This window comes from Mobula birostris, chromosome 1, assembly GCF_030028105.1.
Source record: "Mobula birostris isolate sMobBir1 chromosome 1, sMobBir1.hap1, whole genome shotgun sequence".
NCBI classification, from domain to species: domain Eukaryota; kingdom Metazoa; phylum Chordata; class Chondrichthyes; order Myliobatiformes; family Myliobatidae; genus Mobula; species Mobula birostris.
In genome coordinates, this window is record NC_092370.1 from 176,800,797 (window position 1) to 176,825,334 (window position 24,538).

Genomic DNA, 24,538 nt, shown 5'->3' on the forward strand with positions numbered 1-24,538 from the left:
CGAATGCAATAACATGGCCTCAGAACTGCTGGAGAATCCAGCTTCTAGCACAACCTCAGTGCAACATGGCGTGAGCCAGGCCATCAGTGACATTACTGCTGAAATGCTGGCAATCTTCATTGTGGTCCCCAAAACTGACCAGCACTAGACTTTCTGCTGTTTAAGAGAGGTGGTACTTGTGCCATTATTAGCCAGGAGTGTTGCGTGTAAATTTCTTATATCCATAGCCAACCATCCCTGATGAAACCATCACAGAGTTTCAGAGACTCTGTACTCTTGCAGTTCAATATTACTTATGTTGTCCTCAAAGGACAAAGAGGAGGGAGTGTGGAAGATGTGGTCAGACAAGAGTTAAAGACAACGTCTGGGCAAGGATAACCTGAGGCAGTTGTAGTCAAGTGGGACCTTTGAAGTGAGACTGCTGGAGACACCTCTGCCTACTACAGATGAGATAGGCTGGGGTGACTGTGGCAGTGAATGCTCAGGCCAGACAAGTGAGACCTCTGTAATGAGACTTTTCCGGAAAGGTCCTCCTAAAACATAGCGTCCCTTTACACAATAGGGGTGCTGGAGACCGATGAGATAAGAACATTGGAAGGATGTCAAACATACTAGGGCACAATTGCCTTTACTAATTTCAAAATGTCATCAGCTGTCCGCCTGAAGTTTTGATTGACTTTGGCACCACTATTGTGAATGGCAATTAATACTGCTAGCAAGGAGTTCCATATGTACAATTTACCAAATAGTCAATATCCACAACTGATCAGCCAATTCTGCATAAAACAGCAAGTTTTCTGTCCAGACTACAGAACAACGTGGGTGGCAGGGGGCAAGTAAAATACGGAGAATGCCAGAGGTCTAAGAGTATGTGTGTTCTAGGCCCAGTTACTTTATTTTATTTTATTATTGGTGACGAAAAAGTGTTGCCTCACCTGGATGGACTGTCCGGGGCCCTGAATAGAGCTGAGGGAGGAGGAGAAAGGGGAGGTGTGGCACTTCTTCCGCCATCCCTGAACTCTCCAATTTACAAAATTCATTGACATCTTTTGCCATATGCCTTGCTGCAGTTCTAGAGAAAGTCTATCCATTAGCTTCTCAAGAAGGTTCCCGAGCTAATTGATATTGGCCTGGAAGCCGATGCTCTGTTTCCAGAATAAATAAAACAAATTGTGAGTCATTGACATTGCTTTATTTTACAATTCGCGGGTAAAAAGGAGGAAGAATTGCATTTGTCCCTTTCTTCATTCATTGAGAAATCAATCCTTGTGACCAAGGTAAGTAATAGAAATGCACTGCTATCCAAATCTGTAGCTTGTTTAATAGTAACCTGATGACAATGGATTGTAAGTTTGTATTAAGCTAGGCCTTGTCACCGTACCAGGCTGGCTACTGAGAAGAAAAATTTCTCTAAATAACTGAATACCTCTCTTTCACCTTGCAGAACAGGAATACAGAAACCATTGAACATGGCAGTGTTCTGGCTTCATAAACACAGAGATAAAACACCTTTTTACATTATGCACATTAATGGAAAGTCAAAACTTTGTGTGTCTGAATGGATATTCAAACCAAGGCCACCCGTTGGGCACAGTCAACGAAGTTAAAGCTGTATCTTGTGATGCCACATGGAATTGCTGAAATTGGCTGTTTACATTGGGACTGTTTCCATTGTTTCAGTGTGGCATCACTTCAGTCTAAAAAGCTCTCATAAAAATCATAAAATGGTTAGAAGATTGACATGTCTCTGAAAAATCAAACAATTACATTCGAAATCCAATTTAGTTAGATATTTCCCATGAAAGTTCTGATTTTTTAGCAATTCTTTAGCTTGGATTGATATAATGACTGTTGTCACACTGACTTACAATGATCATACTGTTGGATGGGGCAGGGATTGAGATAATCATATTCTGAATTCTCCAATAAGGGTTTTACTTGGAAAAGCATAAATCAGCTGGAAATGTGGATGAAGATCTGTCATGCCAGTTTTCTGTCGGCTTTGCACCACACACAGTTTTCTGGGAATATTTCCTTTTGATTTAACACTATTCACTGCTCTCACAGTGTCCCCCTGCATTGTTAGGAGGAAGAGAGGAAAAATAATCAGAGGGAGGCAGGGCAGCTTTACTGGCACCAATGATAAGCTCCACGCTTTCTCTTGTAGCTACAGAGTGATATTCCCCACATGTTGCTGCATCTTAGAACATGCACTTACACTGGTTATTCAAAGGGGAAACAATGTTGTCGCCAGCATAGAGACACCCTGCCAAGTTTATCTCCAGGAATTACTGACTGCCTCGTCACACACTTAATCCTTACACTTAACCCTTATCACCCTTCCTTTAGAGTTACACTCATCTGCTGCAGTTCTTGCTTCACTCATATCATGCAACCATTCAGCCCAAGTATTTCATGTAATCTGACAACAAAATGTTGTGCAGTATCCTCACATTGTAGGTAGTTGTCTCGTACGCCTGTTAGCATTTGAACCGAACCCTTCTGGTCAAGGTTCACAGAGTAGCACAACCTGGAAAAGGTCCCACAAAAAAAGTTACGTGAAAACAGGTTATGTAAAATACTACAGACTTCCATCATTTGGCCTCTGTGCACCATATCTTATGTAACTTTAACTTTAAAATATAACAAAGGTTTCCAATCAAGCAATAGTTCTTTCAAACTTTGACTTTGAATATAACTTGCAGCAGTGGGCACTTGGAAGGCCCAGCCTCACGTGCACAGGAGATCTTCTCTCTTCACAGTTCCTTTGCAAGATGCCCTTAATCTTCTAAATAGCAGCTTATTTTTTTGGAGAAGGTTGAACACACTTCATCCTGGTGATCACTCAGAGAAGCCTTTCCCTGTATGTAGTTCCATTACAAGTTGCTATATTTTATCTTGAGCCTGTGATGGTAATGGGTTTGCTGACCATGAAGTTCTAAACTCAAACGAAGACCTTAAGCCCTATTTGATATAAATACCCACAAATGCCCTCACTAAAGGGAGGTTATGCTGTAACTACCTATTCTTCAAACAGTAGGTCATTTCGCTGTTTATTGTCCATGGCGATTTTAGCTGCCAATACCCACTAGCCAGCATGTTACTTCCTCGAAGAACTCTAACAGATTTAACAGACTCTAACAGACCCACTGTTGGGTCCCTACCAAGGAGAAGATACTTCCAGCTAATAAAATAGTTTAAAAACAGTTCATTTAGTTTCAGTGATATACATTTAAATCCTAATAACATTCTTAAAACATATTTAAGACTCTGGCAGGGATGACGGCAGAGCAGAGATGGCTGAAGTTCTAGGAAGAGTTCACAAGGCACAGGATAGACATGTCCCACAGAGGAAGAAGTTCTCAAATGGCAGGGGTAGGCAACTGTGGCTGATAAAGGAAGGTAAGGTCTGTATAAAAGCCAAAGAAAGGGTATATAAGGTAATAAAAGTGAGTGGGAAGTTGGATGATTGGGAAACTATTAAAATCTAACAAAATGTACCTCAAAAGTTATAAGAAGGGAAAAGATGAAATATGAGGGCAGACTAGACAATAATATAAAGCAGGATACCAGAAGTTTTTTTCAGTTATATAAAGAATAAAAGGGAAGCAAGAGTTGATATTGGACCACTGGATAATGATGCTGGTGAGGTAGTAATGGGGGACCAAGAAATGGCAGATTAACTTAATAGGTACTTTGCATCTGTCTTCACTGTGGAAGACATGAGCAGTGTGCCAGAGATCTGTGAGTGTCAGGGAGCAGGAGCGAGTGCCATTGCTGTTAAAAAGGAAACAGTGTAAGGCAAACTCAAAGGTCTTAATGTGGATAAGTCACCTGGGCCAGATGGTCAAAACCCAGAGACCTGAGAGAGGTTGCTGAAGAGATAACAGATGCATTGGTCATGATCTTTCAAGAATCACTTGATTCTGGCATGGTCCCGGAGGACTGGAAGATTGCAAATGTCTTTTCACTCTTTAAAAAGGAAGGAAGACTAAAGAAAGGAAATTATAGGCTAGTCAGTGGTTGGGAAAGTGTTGGAGTCTATTATTAAGCATGATGTTTCAAGGTACTTGGAGACTAATGATAAAATAAGTCAAAGACAGCATAGTTTCTGTGAAGGGAAATCTTGCCTGTCAAATCTGTTAGAGTTCTTCGAGGAAGTAACATGCCGGGTGGACAAAGGAGAGGCAGTGGATGTCATTTACTTGGATTTTCAGAAGGCATTTGATAAGATACCACACATAAGGCTGCTTAACAAGATAAAATCCTATGAGATTACAGGAAAGATATTGGCATGAATACAGGAATGACTGACAGGCAGCAGGCAGCGAATGGGAATAAAAGGAGCCTTTTCTGTTTGTCTGCCAGCGACTAGTGGTGCTCCTCAGGGGTCAGTATTGGGAGTGCTGTTTTTCACATAATTTGTCAGTGATTTAGAGAATGGAATTGATAGCTTTGTGGCAAAGTTTGCAGATGATATGATGATAGGTGGAGGGGTAGGTAGTGCTGAAAAAGCAATGTGATTGCAGCAGGACTGAGAGAAATTGGAAGAATGGGCAGAAAAGTGGCAGATGGAATACAGTGCTGGGAAATGTATGGCAATGCATTTTAGTAAAAGGAACAACAGAGTGGACTATTAACTAAATGCGGAGAAGGTTCAAACATCAGAGGTACAGAAGGACTTAGGAGTCCATGTGCAAGTCTCCCAGAAAGTTAATTTACAGGCTGAGTCTCTGGTAAAGAAGGCAAATGCAATGTTGGCATTTATTTCAAGAGAAATAGAATATAAAAGCAAAGAGATAATGCTGAACTTTTTATAAGACACTAGTCAGGCCGCACTTAACGTATTGTCAACAGTTTTGGGCCCCATATCTCAAAGGATGTGTTCTCATTGGAGAGAGTCCAGAGGAGATACATGAGGATGATTCTGGGAATGAAGGGGTTAACATACGAGAAGCATATGGCAGCATTGGGCCTGTACTCACTGGAATTTTGAAGAATGCGGGGAGATCTCATTGGAACCTACCGAATGTTAAAAAAAGTGCAGTCGACGTCTCGGCCTGAAACGTCGACTGCACCTCTTCCTAGAGATGCTGCCTGGCCTGCTGCGTTCACCAGCAACTTTTATGTGTGTTGCTTGAATTCCCAGCATCTGCAGAATTCCTGTTTTGAGTTTGAATGTTGAAAAGACTAAATAGCGTGGATATGGAGGGGATATTTCCTATGATGGGTGTATCCAGAACTAGAGAGCACAGCCTGAAAATTGAGGGACGATCCTTTAGAACAGAAGTAAGAGGGAATTTTTTTAGCCAGAGAGTTGTAAATCTGTGGAATGCTCTGCCACAGACTGCGGTGGAGGCCACGTCCATGCGTATATTTAAGGCAGAAATTGATAGTTTCTTGATCAGTCAGGGCATCAAAGGATATGGCAAGATGGCAGGTGTATGAGATTGAGTGGGATCCAAGATCAGGCATAATGGAATGCCAGCGCAGACTTGATGGGCTGAATGGCCTAATCCTGCTCCTATGTCTTATGGTCTTATAAAAGGTTTCCAAATTACAAACCATTTCTAGAACACAAAGGATTTCCAAACACAGATAAAATTCCTGTAAGACAAAAAGACATACTAACAATGCAGATGAACCAGTCATTCATCACAGAAATTGAAGACAGAAAAATGGACTCCAGAGGGATAGGCTCCGTTCAGTGCTTGTTTCCAAAACTGTGTTTTCTCAACTTCAAACTGATGACTGCTTTCCATTTACAGTACTGTGCAAAAGCCTTAGACACATATATATAGCTAGGATGCCTAAGAATTTTGCACAGTACTCTAGTAATTTTATGTACTGCTGTTGACATATGTGAGTGATGATAAACCTGATTCTGATATGGGTCTTTGTTGTGGACTGAGAGTAGGAAGGGGGCAGGCAGAGGGGAATCATGGTTGGGAAAAGGAAAAGGGAGAGCAGAGAAAGTGGGAAGCACCAGTGAGACATTCTGTAATGATCAATAAACTAATTGTTTGGAATCAAGTGACCTTGCCTGGTGTCTCAGGGCTGGGTGTGAATGCACACATGCCACCCTCCACCCCGGACACTTCTTCTTTGCCACTTGTCCCACAGCGCCCCACACCGAGTGGCAAATAAACTGTATAAACCTTTAACTGTATAAACTGTATAAAGGATGTTATGCTGAGGCTTTATAAGGCACTGATGAGGCTTCACCTGGAGTATTGTGAACAGTTTTGGGCCCCTCATCTTAGAAAAGATGTGCTGGCATTGGAGAGGGTCCAGAGGAGGTTCACAAGGATGATTCCAGGAATGAAACAGTTATCATACGAGGAATGTTTGATAGCTCTGGGTCTGTACTCACTGGAATTCAGAAGGATGAGGGGGGATCTCAATGCAACCTTTTGAATGTTGAAAGGCCTAGACAGAGTAGATGTGGAAAGGATGTTTCCCATGGTGGGACAGTCTAGGAGAAAAGGGCACCCTTTCAAAACAAAGATGCGTAGGAATTTCTTTAGCCAAATGGTGGTGAACTTATGGAATTTGTTGCCACATGCAACTGTAGAGGCCAGGGCATCTACATTTTTCACAAATCCATGCTGACTTTGTCCGATGATTTCACCGCTTTCCAAATGTGCTGTTATCACATCTTTGATAACTGACTCCAGCAGTTTCCCCACCACCGACGTTAGGCTAACTGGTCTATAATTCCCCGGTTTCTCTCTCCCTCCTTTTTTAAAAAAATGGGGTTACATTAGCCACCCTCCAATCCTCAGAATCAGTCCAGAATCTAACGAGTTTTGAAAAGTTATCACTAATGCATCCACTATTACTTGGGCTACTTCCTTAAGCACTCTAGGATGCAGACCATCTGGCCCTGGGGATTTATCTGCCTTCAATCCCTTCAATTTACCTAACACCACTTCCCTACTAACATGTATTTCGCTCAGTTCCTCCATCTCACTGGACCCTCTGTCCCCTACTATTTCTGGAAGATTATTTATGTCCTCCTTAGTGAAGACAGAACCAAAGTAATTATTCAATTGGTCTGCCATGTCCTTGCTCCCCATAATCAATTCACCTGTTTCTGTCTGTAGGGGACCTACATTTGTCTTTACCAGTCTTTTCCTTTTTACATATCTATAAAAGCTTTTACAGTCAGTTTTTATGTTCCCTGCCAGTTTTCTCTCATAATCTTTTTTCCCCTTCCTAATTAAACCCTTTGTCCTCCTCTGCTGAACTCTGAATTTCTCCCAGTCCTCAGGTGAGCCACTTTCTCTGGCTAATTTGTATGCTTCTTCTTTGGAATTGATACTATCCCTAATTTCTCTTGTCAGCCACGGTTGCACTACCTTCCTTGATTTATTCTTTTGCCAAACTGGGATGAACAATTGTTGTATATACAATATATTGTATATTTTAAGAACTGAACACTGGCTTCCATTTTCAACCAGAAGCTAAACAAAGAATGCAGATGGAAGTTTATCTTACAACTTTTTGATCTTTACAAATGGCAGCTCTTGTGTTTAGAAAGCTGAGCTTGGCAGAAAAAAAAAGAAGAGGGCCCCCGGCGTAGGAAGAGAATATCCATCCCAAACCCCTTTTATTTTATCATGCAATCATCACATTCCAGACAATTTAAGTGATGCATGTTCCCCTTTAATTGTACCATCACAATCCTGTTTGTCTGCTGCAAGGCCATGGACTCCCTCATATAGAAATGTTTCGTATTCGATCTCAAGCACAACATCAATGTCTTGATGGGGAAATCTCACAGCTTGTCAACATTCTGAAGAATTAATGAATGTGTTCTACTCCTGTGGCAGTGATGTTTACCACATCTAAAGACTATAAGGCACAGAACCAGCCACACCAGGACCATTGTCATTCCTCGTAAACCTTCCTTGACCATCAAAACACAAGGGTTCAGTGAATTGCTTTGATTGCACATAAACTGGCGTTTCTTTTTCTCAAAACACAAGCTATTTGGATAGCCTATTACAGAGCCCCATGGTCCATCAGAGTGTGCTGGGGTAGCTCTGAGGAACCTTTAGTCCACGTTGGTTTACTAGATGTTAAGGCAGACTTGCTGAAAGCTTTGGCTACAATATCCATGTGCACTGCAGGCTGCGGCTTGGCTTTCACTTTTTTGACTCTGCTTGCAAGGAAAGGAAGCTCTGAACAAAATTAAGGAAATATAACCAGGAACCCCAATATTTGCCTTCTATTTTTATACCCACGTACAGCTCGAGCACTTTAAGGAAAGATGAGGACGGGTGGTGCTTGGAAGTGCCATGGATGCTTATGACCTTACTTATTGCTGTTCTTGGAAATAGCTTTCTATCCATTCCTTCTAGTGGCTTTATAACTATAAATACCTCAGTAAAATCACATCCTCATCTTCCTCTGCCTTAAAGAAAATGATATCAGAACATCTAGCCTTACCCCATATTTAAGAGTTTGCAGCTCAGGCAACATCTTTATTGATCTCTTGTATATCAATTGTCAAACTGGCATAAGTAACTTGTTGTCCAGAACAGTACACAGCAACCCATCTGCAACCCAAGAATTCTTGTATTCTGTGCTTATAAAGGAAGTTATCCTTTTTGCCTTAAGCTCCTTCCCTGCATTCTTGAATTATCCATGAGTCTACACTCCATTACCCTTCTGGTCCTCTGCACTACTCAGCACCCTGCCATTGTTTGATAGTTAACATAAAATTCTGGTGTTCATTGAAGAGTACAGCATAGAAACAGGCCCCTTAGTACACAATAATGTACTGAAATAATTAAGCTAGTAATTATAAGTCTTAAAAGTCTATTAAAACTAATCCTACCTGCCTAAACAAGTCTGTATTCCTCGACTCTCAACTTATTTATGTGTCTATCTAAGGGCCTCTTAGACACCTCTAGCACATTCCATGAGCTTCCACATCCAACACATTATTTACTGTAACTTCTGCCATTTTCAATGGGATTCTACCACCAAACACGTCTTTACCTCTCCCTCCCCCAAAGCTGCTTTCTGTAGGGATCACTATCTCTAAATTCCTTGTCTATTCATTCCTCCCCGACTAATCTGCCTCCTGGCACACATCCCTGCAATGCTACACCTGCCTATTCACTTTCTCCCTCACCTCCATTCAGGGCCTCAAATAGCCCTTCCAGGAGAGGTAATAGTTCACCTAAGAATTTGTTGGGGTTGTCTATTGTATCCTGATATGGCCTCCTCTACATTGAGACCTGACGGAAATTGGGGGAACACTTTGTTGAGCACCTCTGCTCCATCATCCAAATTCAGAATTTCCCAGTGTTCAACCACTTTACTTTCTCTCCCAATCCTATCCAAAATGTCAGTTCATGGCCTCTTTTTTTTCAATGATGAGGCCACACTCATGGTGGAGGAGCAACACCTCATATTCTGTCTAGGTAGCTTCCAAATTGATGGCATGAACATCAATTTCTTCTTCCAGTAATTTTTCCCCGCCCTCTTCCCTCTTCTATTCTTCACTCTGGCGCCTTATCTCTTATCCTCACCAGACAATCAACTCCCCCTTGTGTTCCTCCTTCTTTTCTTTCTCCCATGGTCCATTCTCCTCTTGTATCAGATTCCTCCTTCTCCAGCCCTTTACCTTTCCCACCCATGTGGCTTCACCTATCACCTTCTAGCAAGTACTCCTTTACTTACCCCCCACCTTTTTATTCCAGCGTCTTCCACCTTTCTTTCCATTTTACAGTCCTGTTGAAGGGTTTTGGCCCAAAAAGTCAACTATTTATTCATTTCTATCGATGCTGCCTGACCTGTTGTGTCCCTCCAGCATCTCGTGTGTGTTACTCTATCATACCCACCTTCACCCTGGTGGTGCATTCCAGGCACCTACCACTCTCTTTGTAAATAATTTGTCCTCTTTTACCTTCAATGCATGCCCTCTGGGAGAAAAAAAGCTCCAGGCTGTTCTCAAAATCTCTCAAACTCTCCCACTTTTCTGAACTAGATCCAAGTTTTCTTTCAAAGTGCAATTTTTTTTCTAATTATCAACAAAACGTCCAATACTTGCAAAATCTGTAATATTATGGCTTGAATCATTGATTTTGCCTTTATTAGCAAACGCATGCACCAATTATGAATATTTCAAACATTCTGACCAAATAAGAGAAACTTGTAACATTTCAGGGGCTGACATCTTCATGGCAGGCTTTGACTCTGAATTAAAAAAGAGAAAATATTCATCTTTTCTTATGTGCCTGTTACTGGTCTACATGGGCAGCATGTAAATATGAGCAAAACTTAAACTTTTTACTGCTGTTACTTGAGTTGTGTTTTCCAATTGCTTTGGAGTTCTAGTGGGGGCAAATTTTGATTCATTTGGATTGTGCTGCTCAAGTTGGGAAATGATAAATGGTTTCAAGCAGAGCCAGTGTTGTTTTCATTAAATTCAAATGTGGGAATTGAAAACATCAAGTGTGATGGTGTAAAACAGATGAGAGCAAGTTGAGAGCCAGTTTGTGGTTAACAAGAGAAGTGAAGGACAGTGTTACATGAACGGAAAAGGATTAGTGCGCTCCTTAAAAGAGCAGACAGTCTGAATACTAGGAACATTTAAGATTTCAATTGAATAGGACCAACATGTGATTGAGAAAAGGAAAACAGAGAATAACATAAATGGGTTTATTCTGGAAGAACCATCTGTGTTTATGATATTGTGATGTGTTTTGAGTATTGGGATGCTGCAAGGGACCCAATAAGCTAAATTTGGATGAATGCATCAAGATAAACAGAGTCAGTGCTCGGTGGGGCAACAGTGCATGTTGTGAGAAAGATGTGGAGAAGATTCAGTGGTGATAGAGGTTAGTTTGTTGAATGGGTGAGAGCTCAATAGATGGAATATTATATGATTAGAAATGTTGTATAATCCACTTTGATAAAACTATAGTTGGGTGGGCCACTTTTTACATGGTTAGAGATTGGAAGGTATTGGTATTGAGAGGTACTTGGGTGTATTTGTGCATAAATCACTGAAGGTTAACATGCAGGTTAAGCAAGCAGTTTGGACAGCAAACAGTGCTTTTCTTTTAAATAGCATGATAAGAACATAAGAAATAAATGCACAAACAGGCCTGCTGACCCTTTGAGCTTGTTCCTCTAAGGTCATGACTGATTCAATCTTGGCTTAAAGATCTTTTTTTTTCTCTCCACATACCCCTTAAAACTCCTGTAGTTTGCATGCCAAACTCTGTTCCATCATTCTGCTTTTACAATTCATTGGAATAAGGAATTCCAAGGATTCATGGAACCTTGATAGAAGACATTCCTCCTCAACTCTGAAAGAACAAGATTTCAATATGGATAAAGATGTCTTATAGCAATTATATTGTGCAAGACATTGCCACACTTAGAACATCAAAAACAGATCTAGTCACCTAATGTAAGGGAGGAGTATACCAGTATGCCAGATTGAATCCTGGTTTGTTGTTTGAGGAGAAATTAAGCAGATTTTCCAGAGTCGAGAAGAATACGAAGTGATCTTGTTGAAACATATAAACTCTTAACAGGGTTTGAAGAGTGGAGTTAGACATAGCAATGGTGAAGGAATCTCAACCACCCTTGGACAATGAAGTTTCTCACCTAGAGTGTATTCTGTGCCTTTGATATTTCAAGGTATTGTTCAACGTACAGGACCCTTGATTCATTAACTGAGAGTGGATGATAGGTGGAAATCAGGAGAAGATTTCATTGTCCATGTTTGACCTAATTCCATGAAACCTTAGGATGCCTTGGATGAAAGTTGGGGATTCTCACTTCTCCTTTCCATCGTATATCATTTAATTCCACTTCTGGTGTCTTGTCCTGCTGGTGGGAGAGGATGTATTCAGGATTTGTGTGATAAATGTATAGTAATTACTCGATAATTGTAACTAAAATGCTCACTTTATGTTAAGGTTTGGCTAAGATTAGTTACCCTGGTTTGTTGTCTTAGCAGCATTTAGAATTTTGCAAAAACCTTTTGCAATTCGGCGTTGAAAGACTACAGCTGTGCAGGACTATACTTCATTGTTAGAAAAGTCCTGGTGGCCTTGGATTGGGCAGATGGGTTTCAACAAATTATGAGCAATTGTTTTGAGTCCTTCTCAACTTTGTCATTATATTTAAAATAAGTTAAATCTGAACTGTCACCTTCATCAGACCATATGAAATGTTTTCAAGAAGTAACTTCCGTTGCCAAATTGTTTAACCAATTTTATTTTGTTAAAAGAAAAACAGGAAATGCCAGAAAAAAAACTAAACAGGTCAGGCTACAGTCAAGGGAAAGGGAAAAAGAGAAAGGAAAGCATTTCAGAGGCAATTGAGTGGAACATCTCATTATCATAGCAAATGTGATGGAGAAGGAGCACCAGGAAAGGGAATGGAGGCCTCATCGTTAGCACATAAAAACAATATTCTATTTCTATACAATATTCCCTAAAGGTATGTCACAATAAGGATCATGTTATACTAACATTTTCTTAATTATTTGCAGCCGCAACATGGATATGAGCAGATACAATACAGTGTTTATATATGAAGCAAATCAGCTGTGGCCTTTCTATAACTGGGGTGCAAGTTCTTTTATAAACTCCTTCATTTGTTATTTGCTAAATATTTCCACTGTTTCAACAACAGACTTCATGGTCTCAGAATAAAATTACTTTCAAATTTTAAACAGTTTCTGGGAATTTTGCCACTGAAACCTATGGATCAAATGTCCAAAAGGATAGTAAGAATACTGTGTGAAGAGTGCAAAGCCTGTGGTGGATGTTGTTTAGTGATGTTTACTGAACAACTTGTAGTAAAACTAGTAAGCAAGGCATTTAGAAAGTTTTTTAGGTCAGGCCACTTATGGAGAAAGGAAAAATGTTAACACTTCAGGGTAATGGGCTTTCAAAAGGGTTTTAAATGAATAGATGAGAATGACTGAAGAACAGAAACGAAGTGGGTCCAATATGAAGCTCAACAGTTTCACGTCATAACCACAGCCTCTAAACCTACAACGGCATCTGAGGACTTCTACTGTTATCATTTATACCTACTCGAGTCCATTGCTAAAACAAAGTTGTTATTTCAGGTGGAGCATTTTTAATCTGAAATGTTAGCCCTGCATATAGATGCAATCGTAAGGAAAATATGCTGAAGTCATTACTCTCTTAAGCAGTTAAGACTCACCTTGTGATGGAACACGCTAACAAACTTCTAAAGATGTACTGTTGAAAGAATCCTGACTGGTGGGATAATGGTTTGGTACAGCAACTTGAATGCACAGGAACGTAAGAAGTTGCAGAGAGTAGTGGGCTTGGCCAGTATATCACAGTTACTTCCCTCCTTACCATTAATAGTGTCTATAGGAGGTACTGTCTCAAAAAGGCAACATCTTTTACCAAAGATCCCCACCATGTGGACCATACCATCTTTTTGCAGCTACCATTGAACAGGAGGTACAAAAGCCTGAAGTTCCACACCACCAGATTCAAGAACAACTGCTTGGCTCCAACCATATATTTCTTGACCTAATCACTACAGTTTAGCAGCACTGAACACTTCCATCATTTGCACTAAGATGTTTTGTTCTAGTTGTTTCTTTTTCTGTAAAACATTTATATAACATTTAAGTAGTCTATGTTTCTCTTGTAAATGCTGCTTATCTGATGGTATGTGCCTGTGATGCTGCTACAAGTAAGTTTTTCATTGCACCTATGCATACCTGAATGTGTGGATATGACAATACATCCACTTGCAACTTTTGACTTTCTCTTCCCATGGATGCAACCTGACTTAGTGTATATTTTCAGTATTTTCTTTTTGTATTTTGTATTTCCATTATCTGCGTTTTTTTTTGCTATTTTCACTGGTCCATTTCTTGTTCATTTACTTAGCTGGTTACTACCTCATTTGGCCTTGTAACATCATTCTTGTTATTATCTAACCTCTCCTGTTTTCCACCATACCCAGACCTTTTCATTGTTCTTTCTTAAAGCTTGTTACATCTTTAACATTGCCTAGAAATGTTAATGTCGCCTGTCTAGCTGAGTACGCAGTGATTTTTGCTTTTATTATTGAAGGCGAAATAGTGCTCCAGAAGCGATGTTAAGTTGTAGCATGTGTCTGTTGCTGTAGCTGGAATTAATTGTTACGGAAAGGCAATTTATTATTGTACATGTCAATGGTTTCCCTAAGCCTGCAGTTCGCGAACATCTCAGCCAGGATGTATTGAGTGCATTCCTGCATATTAACAGGAAAGTAGCCATCTTATACCATTTGGGCAAATTTGATCTGTCCTTTGAGTGTCGTCTCTGCTGTGTGGACAGAATGCACAATCTCCCCATCTGATTCATGCAGTACAGAGATGTGAAAAAGTACTTACAACTTTGAAGTGCATAAATCTTTCAAACTGTGTTGAAGAACTTTGTGGCCTATTGTCAGTCACATGTACTTCTAGCAATCCATGTGTTATGAACATTGTTCAGTTTCTCGTGAGTTCCTCTGGTGCTGGTTCAAGACTACTTGTATGGTTTCCATCTGGAAATATTTCCTTCATACAGCCTATCTTTTGCAGGTCACATCCCCATTGCCTGTTACCAGGAAAACAAAACAATTTGAAGCACGTTGCAGGAAATATATGAAAAATCGGGAGCATAAGCAAGATGTGGCTATTTCTTTAACGTTCACTTTCAATTGTACCTACAGTTAATACAGACTGGGGGGGCTGCGATGTCACCAATGAGGAACATGGCTAAATGATGACAAATTAATTTGAAATTTTATTGTAAGTAGAGAACAAAGGAAGATCTTCCAGGAATTAATTGGCGATATAGCTGACAATGCAGTTCATTTACCTAGAGCCTCACTCATTAACATATTTGAGGGTTGCACAGCCCAACTGCTAAACCTCTGTATTTGGGGAATCAAACTGGATAGCTGTTTTGGGGTAAGATAGTACACTTCTCTATATTTGGTACACTTTTCTATATTTGGTATACCTCTCTGTATTCAAATATTCAAAAAATGTATAAATTATACACCTTGAGATTTGTTTGCTTGGAGGCAGCCAGAAAGCAGGAAGCCCAAAAGAACCAAATATAAAAAATAATAAAGACCAACCCTCCCAATGCACACAGAAAAAGTGAAAAAAAGGCACAAATCATGCAAACAGTAAAAGAGAGCAACAACAACAACAACAACAACAGCATTCTGAACCAAAACGAATCCTTAGATCCAAACCCACAGAGCAGCCCGGAGTAGATCCAAAACCTCGGTATTCAGTTCATTATATTAGTGGGGCAAATCGTCGCAAAGTTCATAGACATGAAGCACAGCAGCCAGGGTCAGTCTCATAGCCTAGCATCCTGGAGAGAGGAGCCCCCAGTCTATCTGGGCTGGTGTTTAAATTGTCTGAACAGTGGATTGTAGCTTGCATTCGGACCCGGGCTCGGCCACAGTAAGTTGCTCTGGGCCGAGATTTCGCTGCCGAAGAAACCATTCTCACCCTCTTCAAATTGGCTCAGCACTTAGAGCGATCTACCCTTGCACCCAGGTCACTTGGACTGGCATCGGAACTCCTCTGCCTCGTCTTCTCTCTGAATTGTTCACTCCAGCCCCCACAGCTCCTACTCCAAGTGTGTTGATTTTGCAGCGCACCAGCAGGGCACACCTCTCAAATTTGCTTTGCCTTCGCTCACCTCTTCATTGTTTGTGATGATGGTTTATCCCAACTTACTTCAAAAAAAATATGGTTAATTATATTTTTAATCAAATTTTGTTGCTTTCGAACTACCAGTAAGCTATCACACCACCTTAAACTGAAAGTTTTTTTTTGCTTTGTTGTTCAGTACATTGAGCACAAAGATTGTCAGCAGAACGCTTAGTATGTATGTTATTTCAATTCAGAACACAAGCTCTTTTTCAAAATCATTAGAAAACACTGAAGAGTTTTTCATCTCAATCCATAGCTACAATTCTAACTTTAACTTTTGTTTCATAATGTAAGCTACATGTTTCTCATAAAACGTAAAGTAGAAACACTGGCACGTGATAGAATTGCTGCTGAGGTAATGTGATATGGTTTGCAAAGTTCAAACGCGAAGTCTGAAGTAATAAAGGAATCGAGCATTTGGGATGAACTTACCCAAACTTAGCTTCGAGGCAGGTGCTCCACCACCTGTGATACCAGGCCACCCAAAGTGAAGCCGTTCTGTAGTAAAGGTGTGCCAAACCTGCTGAAGTTAAATAAATTTCGAAGAGTTTCATGGATTTCTAATGCTTTTCAGTCCAAAGCTGCCTTGTGGTGTGATATTGAGTGAAATAGATCAGAAAAGTCCAGTCTTTGATCACCGGCCCAGAGATAGTTGTAATGGGTTTCATAAAGTTGCTGTCTTAATTCTTGGGTCAAGTAGCAAAACCTGAATATGACAATTGTTCCCAACAATGATCTAGCTAATCCTGTCTGATCACTTGGATGGTGTAAGACAGCAAGTCTTCTGTGATCTGAAATTCAGCAACACTTCGTCGACAGCACCTCTCTGGCCTACAATCTATGCCATGTAAAATATTAAAGGCAACATGCACAAAGCAAGTTTGCTTTCAAGTTGCACACCACCGGACTTGGAGATATATCATCATTCTTTCATCATTGCTGGTTAAAATCATGAACATCTTTCCCTAACAGCTCTATGAACACACCTCACCATGAGCACAGCAGCAGGCCACCACTCTTTTCCCAAGGGCAAGTGGAATACTCAAGGAATGTTCGCATTCCATGGGCTGGTAAGTGAATAAAGTGACTCCCTAAAAGGGTGGTGAAAACAGCCTCAGCAGTAATTGCGAAGAGAACTAGATGTAGATTCAAATTGGAAGAAAAAACCGAGAAAAGGCAGAGCAGTAAGGTTGACTGTACAGCTCCCGCAAAGAGTTGTCACAGATATACAGTAAACTGAACTGAATAATTTCATGACTGTTACTTCTATAACATCTTGAGGGTTCCTTACTGAATAGATTTGGAGTGGGTATTTTCTCTTACAGGAGAAGATGCACACAGCATTGTTGTAAAATATGAGCTTGACATTTTAAAGCAGCTGATTTCCTGGAGGGTAAAATTCATTTTTTCTCACACAGTTGTGAGTCTTTGGTGCTCTCTTCCTTAAAGTGAAGTGGAAGATGAGTGACAAATGTTTTCCTGGCAGTAGCAGATGAGTTCTTGATCAGCAGGGATATGAAAGTTTATCAGGGAGAGGCAGGAACGTGAAATTGAGGTAGCAACCAGATCAGCCACAATCTTGCTAATAACAGAGCAGGATCAAGGGGCCGAGTGGCATGTTCTGCTTTTAATTGTTAAGTTTTGTGCACTAGCATTCATCTCTGATGGCTCCAGTGGGCAGTTCTCGAGCTTGGTCAAATCCTACTCTTTTACTAAACGATCCTCTCATTTCAGAGCAAAAATGTCAGCCTCTGCTGAACTGATAATGAAAGGACAAGAGATAGATATTGCTGAGTTATATTGACTGATCCTTGAAAACCGTTCATTTTGCTTCCATGTTTCTTTTGTTGGATTTATGCAAAAGAAATCCTCCTTTTATTTGTTCAGATCATGAAGAAATGAGTATATTTTGTGGATGTTTTCTTTTTTGCCTGACTCCTGAACTTGAGCCATTGACGATGAAAGGCAGATATACTCCAGCAACACACATAAAAGGTGCTTACTCCAGTCATGTCTGCAAATAGCCAGTAGATTGAAGGAAGACCTTGAGGTATGTGGGGATCTAATTATTTCAAAATGAGTTCCCGCGGAGCTTCTCCTAATGGTCCAATGTTATTTGCAAAGCAACGCTGAAACATTGATAGTCATTCAGTGTCAATGCCAATCTCAACTGATCAGCAGAACCCTCTTGGGTATTCATTTATTGTTCTTAACAATGTTTTAAAATATGGACTAAGAATGTGTTAATAATCTCACATTCTTCTCTATATATTAACTTACTCATGCAAAATTTTCTTGATGATATTTTTGGAAAATATAACTAGTTCAAAGATAACCTTAACAAAAAGTGTACCAGTTCACAGGTTATTTCCCTGTGTAATTCAGATTGTAAACACTTCTTGTTTTTATTTTACCAGTCACTCTTTTACTTTTAGTCGTTAGAACTGAATTCAAACCCTGTATCTGTAATTTACTGATGAAGATAGGGAATACTCAGCTGAATTGCTGACCTCAAATTACCTTTTCCTCAGCAAAGACAAGCAGTGCCATTTTGGTCACAATTTTGAAATGATTGCCTCATTTTTCTTCCTGTTGCCTGAGCTCTGATCATGGTGAATGGTTTCTTACTGTTATGCTGTGAGGTCTGACCTGATCACCACTTACGGCAGGACAACCAATCATTCTTATCAGTGAGGTCACACCATGCAATAGACCAGAGCAAAGGCGTTTCTTTAACTCATGGACTAAATGTAAGATAGGTGCTTGTGACTATACTGCGCGTCAGACTATTTGGTTGCAGAAAAGTAATTAATTCGATCTATATCTCTCTCCTTCACGCACACTCACTCCCTTCCAAATATTACAGCTGAGGAATAATGTTTGGAATGTGTTGTAAAGGGATTTTCTTTATTACAATTTGGAACGCATCTTGTTATTTGAGAATACCCTGTGATGAGAATGTCAGATCATTGTGGGGAGCAGCTTGACTCTTAGTTGCCTGAAGATGCCCGGAATTAAATGACTGGCTTTGCCCTGGAGTAAGCAAACTTTATTTGATCCCTGCAGAGTAGGCGAGACTTCTACATAGAAACAATTTTAGTCTTGGAGTCTTTCTTGTTCCTTTCCACTCTTAATCTTTCTTGTGCTAACTAAACCTGGACATTCTGACTGCTAGTTTTTTTTTTATTCTTCATTTAGGAAATGGATTTTCATTATATTTGGGCCCCTGAGAAGAAAGAGAACTGAAACTCCCAGTCCCAATGAATGTGCCCAGCATTTTAAGAATTATTATGGAAATATTTAATGCTGCAGACAGTTTGGAGAAATGCAAGTTTAATTTACATTTTATTGGTCCAAGTAATACATAATTGTTCATGCTTCATTGGTTCTGGAAGACCAGGAGTACTTCTCAGTGTTGCAAGGAAGACTCTGGCCTTCTCAGCTCCTGAGTGTGCAAGAGCCAGTTGCTTTTGGTTGATTACTGACAGCTACCTCAATACATTCATTGTTGCAACTGCTCACTTACACTTCCTATAACCAGCTAATCAATCAAGTCAGCCAGAAAGGTGGGAGACTGTCTTGATTTCTTTAAATAATACCTTGCTATTAAGTTCAAATAGTCTGTATTTTCCTGATACCGACTAGCTGTTCACTTCACGCTTCACCTGTCTTCCCACTTCCCTGTCCATGAACCTTCATATAAACGCAGAACCACTGACAAGTGAGTCAGAGGAAGGCATCCCATTCTCAGTCCCTTACCTTGAATAACTTCTTCCTCAAGTAACTTTCCAAGTCCCTTCTGAAATTACTTCTGGATCCGCTTACACCACCTGAACGAAATCTCCTCAACTCTCTTCCAGATTTGCCAACTTTGACAATTTTCTTCCTGTTTCACTGATAGTTTTTGCCCCATTGCCAGGTATATATCTTCACCATTTCACTTCTCACGCCACAGATTTAGTGTTGCAGATGGCTCGCTTTCCTTTATAGTCTTTAACTTAGTTTTCAAAATTGAACTAATGTGAAGGGCTAAGTTAGGGTGAACTTAATAAATCAGTTGACAAAGAGATTCTTGGCAAACGTTTGAGGATGACATGAGCTAATGGTGCACTTTTAGATGCTTTGGAACTGGTATCCCAGATTTTGTTAAAAATAATAATGTGTGACTGACATGCAATTATTAAAGCATAAATTGGCCTGTAACTTGTGGCAAGGAAAGTACACCCAGTGAGTTACAGAGTGTCATAACTTGTTCAATGATGAGGGCCACTTTGCTTTCAGTGTCACACAATTATATTGCTGCCCTTAACCACGTTGTACTTCTGTTGATCCAACTGGATTAGTACAATGTTTGTACATAGAACTCACCATAGTAAGTTTAGTTGACTAATAAGTGACTATCTCTAGTATTTTCTTACATTTGACCCATTGAGTCTCTACTCCCTTTCAAAGAAAAACCTACTGCCGCTCTTCTCCATAACCTGTACGCCCTTACATGGTCATCAAACCCCATGTGATTTCCTACCACTCACCTAGACTCAGGATAATTTGCAGTTGCCAGTCCTACCCTTAGTTTATAGAGACCATCCAGATGAAAGCAAAATATAATTAGATTGGAGAGGAAGAATGAACCAAGGTATTGCATCTCTTTTATTGAAGATTTCTATTAACTCATTCTTTGTTAGATTTTAGTGGTAAAAGGTGTGATTGATTTCCCTTTGGCATATTCTGTAAACCACCAGTTTGCAATAAATCTAATCCAGTGTCTTTCTGATGTTTAATGACTAGAACAGTGACTCCGCCTTCCGCCTGTGGACATGTGTCTTTCTGTCTGCCTTTAATTTCTTCCTTTCCTGACTTAAACTTTGAAATTTTAACTTTATTCAGTCAGATCTGTTAAAGTGATAATTATAACCATGGCTACCTCGAGAAGCACTAAAAAAATTCCCGATACAGGTAATGGTAAATCTAAAAAAAACTGACAAAGCTTCTGAAGAGCCAGCCTGGGCTAATAGATTAGAGACTCAAATGAGCTCTATCGTCGCTGGATTAACTCAACTAAAAGAAAGTCTTCTTCCTTTGGAGGGAAAAATTGATTCTTTGAGCTTGAATCTCAAAGAAGTAAATGATTAGAACAGTATAATTTTTCAAGGCAGAATATTCTTACACAATTTATTACTGTAATGAAGGCAAAAGCATGAATGTAATCATTATTTTCCAGAAGAAAATATTTCTGGCCCTTATTGCTCATTTTCTGAAGAAGATTATTGATAATAAAAAGAAAAATACATAATAAAAAAGAAAAAAAATGCACAAGTTTATATTGGTCTTTAACTGATAATTTAAAGCCGTGTTTTCAAAGTGGAGTCAAACTTGAGTAAAATTACATTGTCCGATTGGCTTTTCAGAACTTAATTCACAGGACATGATAATTATAGTAACATAATATACATTATATACTACATATAAGTGTGAGGTGCTACATTTTGGTAGGACTAATCAAATTAGGACATACATGGTAATTGGTAGCGCATTGAAGAATGCAGTAGAACAGAGGGATCTAGGAATAATGGTGCATAGTTCCCTGAAGGTGGAATCTCGCATGGATAGTGTGGTGAAGAAAGCTTCTGGTATGTTGGCCTTTATAAATCAGAGCATTGAGTATAGGAGTTGGGATGTAATGTTAAAATTGTACAAGGCATTGGTAAGGCCAAATTTGGAGTATTGTGTACAGTTCTGGTCACCGAATTATAGGAAAGATGTCAACAAAATAGAGAGAGTACAGAGAAGGTTTACTAGAATGTTACCTGGATTTCAGCACCTGAGTGACAGAGAAAGGTTGAACAAGTTAGGTCTTTATTCTTTGGAGCGTAGAAGGTTGAGGGGGGAACTTGATAGTGGTATTTAAAATTATGAGTGGGATAGAAAGAGTTGACGTGGATAGGCTTTTCCCATTGAGAGTAGGGGAGATTCAAACAAGAGGACATGAGTTGAGAGTTAGGGGGCAAAAGTTTAGGGGTAACACAAGGGGGAAATTCTTTACTCAGAGAGTGGTGGCTGTGTGGAATGAGCTTCCAGTAGAAGTGGTAGAGACAGGTTCGATATTGTTATTTAAAGAAAAATTGGATAGGTATATGGACAGGAAAGGAATGGAGGGTTTTGGGCTGAGTGCAGGTCGGTGGAACTAGGTGAGAGCAAGCGTTCAACATGGACTAGAAGGGCCAAGATGGCCTGTTTCCGTGCTGTAATTGTTATATAGTTATATGGTTATAATGTTCTTCTAATGAAAGCTACATGCCGATTTAATTCATCTGCTTTGAAATTAGCCATTATTTTGTCTCAACTAGAAATCTCACAATTAATAGAGCTTCCTGTATAAATCTGTTTCTTTCAACTGATGCAAGCATCTCTGCTGTCCTTGGCAGGATTCCCACTTTTCACAATTGACGTAGGCAAAAGATTATCTGACGAGCATCAAAAAGGTCATGGGATTACATTGTAATATATCACTCTTCCATCATTTCAGTCCATAGAGTTCACACAGTTTGGGTTGCTCTTTAGTCTCTTTGAAAACTGTATGAAAAATGGTTAACACTTTTCCATGAAATGTGAGTTCATGTCTGCTATGTCCTGTGGATTCTGCAGATTGCTTATTTTGGAACCAATCCTTCAAATTATGGGTAATCCACCCTATTTTTCAAGTTCTTAGTGATTTAATAACTTTCACCATTTGTTCAGTAAATTAATAGAGTAACTTGCCCACTCAATATAGAAATTCCCAGATTTTAACTTAATTAAATTTAATTCAAGTGGAAACCAGAAGGTTTGTGTCCAGAATGAAAGTACACTTCTCTGATGAGTGTGAAAATTAACCCTTGTACATTTATATTTGTATTTTCCCTCCAAATTTTCAATATTCTTGTGGCATATCCATTTCATTTCTTTGGAAATTTTGAGTTATTTATGAGTGTTTTAATTCAAAAGAATTTACTCCAAAATCTCATTCCTTCTTAAAATTAAATATCATCCGTTAATGAGCAGTAATAGAAACATAGAAATATGAAAATATTTCTATGGTCAAAGGTTCAATCTAGTATTATAGAATGTGTAAGTATACAACCTGAAATCCTTACTCTTCACAAACATCCACAAAGCAGAGAGAACAATCTCAAAGAATGAATGACAGAAAATGTTAGATCCCCAAATCCCCCTTCCCACCTCCCATGCACAAAAGCAGCAAAGCATCAATCAATGTCCCTCCCTTATCCACATTTGCCCCAGTAAAAGCACAAAAGCATCATCCTCCACCACCCACCATGCAAACAAGAACAAAACCCCCCACCCCCCAGTGATCTAGATTCCATCAAAAACCATCCCAACACTTCAATATCTCAGACAGGCTCTCACCCTCTCACTAATGGAGTGAGAGATTTTGCTCCCGCCAAAGCATGAGGGAGACAAACAGCTTGCTGTTTCAATGTTACAATCTGTAGCATAACTTATTTTGACAGCAACCTACACTGCTGTCTCGATGTTTTAATCTCCTGGGATACTTCAGTCGGCCACACCGGCGAGGAATCAGGTTGTTCACAGGACTGCACACTGAGGGTACACGTCTTCCAAGCCATACCTAGAGATATTGAAAAACACCAGGCTGCTCGGCAAACTCTGAGAGCGAGAATACATCATCGTGAAGAACCGCAGTTTGACTGCAGCTATAGATCCTGGACGCCGACAGGACCTTAGCCACCTTGAAAAATCATTAAAAGAGAAGAAATAAAACTGTTTTGCAGACAAACTGGAAGGTCCAGGTCTGCAGAAACCTCTGGTGCCATCTTATGAGCAGGAGTGGGGCATTCAATCTGTTCTGCAATTCAATACAAAATGGCTGATATCAATATCATATTTCTGCTCTCTCCTCATTGTCCTTGATGAATTTTGAGACTAGGCATCTCCTTACGTCCTTCTTAAATTCATTGAGTAAATAGGAATCCCTAACAGTGTGTGACTATATTCACTTGATCAATATCTACACCCAGAGTATGCCACGACAAGTGTTAAATTGAGCAACATGTCCACGACTCCCGCTTATGGCACATTTGGGGTTTAAAGGTAGCAACTTCAGAATTATCGCTCAAGATCTGTCTCACGTCATTCTCTTCATCTTTGGAACTCTTCTATTCGGAGCTGTGATCAGAACTCTGCTAAAGGGAGTAAAACTTCCCACACTGTAGTTCTCTACATATTCGGTATTGCTTTTGGAACATTAAGTACCAAGTATACGTTGGTGCAAAGGTACAGGGAAATCATTGCACAAATTGACCCATTGCTGCTTATTCATACATTTATGTGAGTTTTGATATTCAGCAGTGCATTTGAAATTGAATCTCACGTATTTTTGAAGTCACTTTCCCAGGTGATGCTTTTGGCTGGTCCCGGTTTGGTCCTGAGTGCTGCAATGATTGCTGTTTTGGCTGTCAAGGTTTACACATTCAACTGGGATTGGCACGTTGGTGTGACGTTTGGGTCAATGCTTGCCTGCGCTGACCCTATTACAGCTGTCGCTCTGCTTAGAAACTAGGTGCATCTAAAATGCTTACTCTATTGATTGAAGGAGAATCATTGCTGAATGATGGAACTGCTATTGCCATGTTTGAAGTCTTTTGAGAACTTGCTCTTTTTTTAATATAATTTTTATTAAGTTTTCAAAATGAATACATGGAAAGATAATATCTACCCTCCCCCCCCCTTAACCCTCCCCCCCCATATAAAGTCCTACCTAAAAAAGAAAAGAAAGAAAGAAAA

At 39.8% G+C, this 24,538-nt stretch overlaps 1 long non-coding RNA gene across 1 annotated transcript; it reads right to left on the reverse strand.

Annotated features, from left to right (window-relative positions):
* Nucleotides 1-947: 947 nt before the first annotated feature.
* Nucleotides 948-19,730, reverse strand: LOC140201899 (uncharacterized). Its single transcript, XR_011886980.1, has 4 exons — nt 19,493-19,730; nt 14,405-14,612; nt 11,210-11,330; nt 948-1,145 (listed from the first exon to the last, which is right to left on the reverse strand). It is a non-coding gene; the product is annotated as an uncharacterized lncRNA (long non-coding RNA).
* Between the last annotated feature and the right edge of the window lie 4,808 nt (nt 19,731-24,538).